Source organism: Octopus bimaculoides, chromosome 3 (genome assembly GCF_001194135.2).
Source record: "Octopus bimaculoides isolate UCB-OBI-ISO-001 chromosome 3, ASM119413v2, whole genome shotgun sequence".
Lineage (NCBI taxonomy): Eukaryota > Metazoa > Mollusca > Cephalopoda > Octopoda > Octopodidae > Octopus > Octopus bimaculoides.
The window spans coordinates 71688650-71692683 of record NC_068983.1 but is presented as its reverse complement, the minus strand read 5'-3'; positions in this window follow the sequence as shown (position 1 = coordinate 71692683).

The following is a 4034-nucleotide window of genomic DNA, read 5'->3' as shown; positions in this document are numbered from 1 at the left end:
ATATATATATATATATATAAAGCAGATAATTAAAAAATGGAGAAAACCACAGATTAACCAACACATCAATTGGACCACATTTATAGCTTATCTTTTAATATGAAGCAGGACAAATCTTATAGCCATTACTGATTGGATTGCCAAAATGCAGTCTATAAATAAATGCAAGAATGAAGTTCTTCATCTTCATAGGACTACAATTTATTAATGGGTACAATTTATTAGCATAGGTACTGCCCTTTGACAATCATGTTAGTATTTTTCTTATATATAGTTTCTTGATAACTTCTTTTTTTAAACAGCCTGACCACCTCACTTCTATTTGCACCTAAACATTAATAAATTGTAGTATTCCCTAGACCATTACTATCTCACTCTTTTACCTACTGACCCTGTAGCCCCTGATGGTAAATTATTTGCTCTTAACATTTTGGGCTTCTAGACTATTTGTCTCAGCCATATTTTCTTTCCTTTTCCTTCTTCCTTTTGTTTATGTTGTATGCTCTTGTTTTTCACTCTGATGAAAATCCGTTGCCTTAATTCAAATGCCCTATGAAGATGAAGAACTTTATTCTCGCATTTATTTATAGACTGCATTTTGGCAATCCGATCAGTAACAGCTGTAAGATTTGTTATGTCACCTATTTTTTTGTCATGCTTTGTATTAAAAAATAAGCTATAAATGTGGTCCAATCGATGTGTTGGTTTTCTCCATTTTCTCTGTTTTTATTGTGACTAATCAGAATATATTTAGACCAAAGAGTTTATACACTGACTAGTCTCCTATGGGTGTTATGAATAGTTTAGGAAGGAGAAAAACTGTAAGGATGTGTTGTAACAATCATTTAGCTCCAGATTAGATATGAGTGAATAAACTATGATCAAAGGTGTTTCAACCATGATCATGTGAGCGCACATATATATTCATGCACATGCACACACACAGATGCGTATGCATGAACACAGAGTTTTTATCGATACAATGTCTCTTTGTCAAACAATTTAATTTAATTTTATATTAAATAATTCTAAGAAATAGACTAAAAAAAAAATTCGGCCATATATCTCTCAAAGCCATTTAATGAGAGCGAATTAATGAAGTAAAATGAAACAAATTGGGAAGATGAAAAGGGATTAAATAGACATTGAAAACCAAATTTTCAAGTAAAAAATTTTAAGCAATTTATACATGGAAATAAAAATTGGTAAAAAACAAAAAAAACAAGAAGATAGCTAATACAAATTGAAAATACAATTTTTTTTAAATACAAGAAATGAAAATAATCAAAGAATAATAATAATACTGTGCAATAGTCAAAATTTTGTATCACCAGCAGAATATAAGATGACAATTTTATCAAATAGAAATGGATATCAGTTTCACTAATTTTGGCAGGCTCTGCCAGGTTTTAAGATGCACTTATTAGGTGAGTCATTCTTATGAGCAATTGTTGCCAGAGATCGAATTACATTTGAGAATTCTTCGAGCAATTTAACAAAAGTAATTAAAGACTTCCCATTAAATATTCTTTGTCTGCTGTCACGCTATCTCTTATTTCTCATTCTAAATGTATTTCCACAACATTGTTTCGCCCCGCCCACCCTGCAATTTCTCTTTACATAGCTTTCGAAAAGTGTTCTGTAAAGTGAAGTGGTGGGGGGGACAGACAAACAAAAATCCCTTTTGTACATTCCATCTTAAAGGCAGAGAAGCTTTCCAAGGAATTTGAACAATGTCACACAATTTCAACATACTGAATAAAGAAATATTGTATATATATACATATATACAGGACCCGATGGGTAAATTGTCGCCATTTTATATTTTTAATTTCGTGCATGTGCATTGTTTGTTTTTGATTTTGTCGACTACACAGTATAGTAGGGTCAGCTGGGCACCGTCTGTGAGAAAAACAGCACTATGATTCGACTCACTTTGCCAGAAATTTAGAAACGACATGCTGTACATTTCAGAGTGTTTGGGTGTCAACCTGAGGACAGTGCAGAGGATTCAGAAAGAGTTGGATGAGTCTAATGGTGATTACGAAGGTATGGCACCTCGAAAAACCCACTCTGATCGTTCTGATAAGAATGAACTCCTGAGTTTATTGGTGAGATCCGGGTCATAATTGACTACGATCCTACCAAGTCAGTGAGGTCCCATCGCCAGGGACATGGGAGTGTCTGAGTTTCTGATCAGGGAGGTAGTGCATGAAGACATTCGGTATTCTTCATACAAGATGAAAAAGGGCCAACTTTTATCCCAATCCATCAAGGACAAGAGGAAGACCGCGCTACGAAGCTTTTGAACAAACTCAAGCATCCCCCTCCAACCAAACATGGTTTGGTTTTTCTCAGACGAGGAAAATTTCTGCCAGGATCAGATGGTGAACACACAAAACAACTGTTGGCTTGCCATATTCTCAAAGCATGTACCGAGAGTGATAAAAAACAAATCAAACATCCAGCCAACATCATGCTCGTTTGAAGGGATCACTAGTGATGACGACGTTATGCCTCCATTCATCTTCCCACGCAGCCTCAGACTCAACACGGAGACCTACAACAAATGCCTGGAGGAGGAAGTGCTACCCTGGGTCAAGAGGTTGGCTGCTGGAAGACCCTATGTCCAGCAACAGGACTCAGCACCATGACACACAAGCAGAAGAACCTAGTCATGGCTGTGAGACAGTTTCTGCAACCACACTAACCCTAACATCTGGCCACCTAACTCAGGATCTATTCAATTTGACGTACAGATTTTTAAATTAATCTTTTTTAACTAAACACTCTGAAACTTCGGATACTGGTAGAATGCGTCATGTAGAACAGCGTTTACTCTTAACGTTTTTGACAAAATTTTGTATTTTAGAAGTTATTTCGTGTTAAAGTTGTTGTATTTGGGTAATTTTAACCAATGAATGACGTTTATTCAGCTGAAGAAAATTACTGCTGCTGTCCTGATGAAGCATCACGCCTTTTCGATTCACTAAAGCGGGTCTTTTTTTCTTCAAAACTTGGTTCAAACGCTCTAATTGCTGACAGTAGACTTGAGCATGGATTGTTGCATTAAGTGGTAACAATTCAAAGTGAATTACTCCTTTGCAATCCCACCAGATAGAGAGAAGAACCTTTTTCCTATGAAGTTCCCTTCTCGGTTGTGCTTGAGCTTTTCCCCTTTTACCAAGCCACTGTTTACGACGTTTAACATTTCTATATAAGATCCATTTTTCGTCACCAGTCACAAGTCTATACAAAAAGGGTGAAATGAGTTCGCGAGAATGGAGAGAAGAGCAGATGTCAACTCGGGATTTGAGGTTGCTTTCGAATAATTCATGGGGCACTCATTTTCCAAGTTTAGGAACCTTTCCAAGTTGTTGAAGATGACGATGAATAGTTGTATGGTTTGAACTAAGCTTTATTGCTAATTCTTCAACTGATAATGCAGAATTTCTTCAAGTAATACCTCAAGGAGCTTATCATCAAACTCAACTGGACGTTCTGTTCGATCTTCATCTTCAAGGCTGAAATCTCCACTTCTGAATTTTGCAAACCATCTTCTGCAAGTTCTTTCATTCAAGCATTCTTTCCCATAAACTGAGTGTATGTTTCAAGTCGCTTCGGCTGCAGAGTTTCCTTTTTTGTACTCATAAAGCGTTATGTGCCTCAAATGCTCTTTGGATACTTCCATGTTAGAAAGTTTAAATGTACATAAATGCATAAAAGTAATTTTTAATTCCATTAGACATTCTAAAATACTATTAAATTTCATTCAATTTTAAAAAAGGTAAAATCGGACAGAACTTATGGGATGACCTGATACATATATATAAAATCAATACACATATAATACAAAATATACATACAGAATATACATAAAATATAATTGTTTTTAGGCTTAAAAATTCCATTAAAATAACAACCCCAACATGAATACACATATTCACACTTACACAAACACACACTTGTACAAACATACACTTATATACACACATACATACTTATACACACATACATACTTATACACACATACA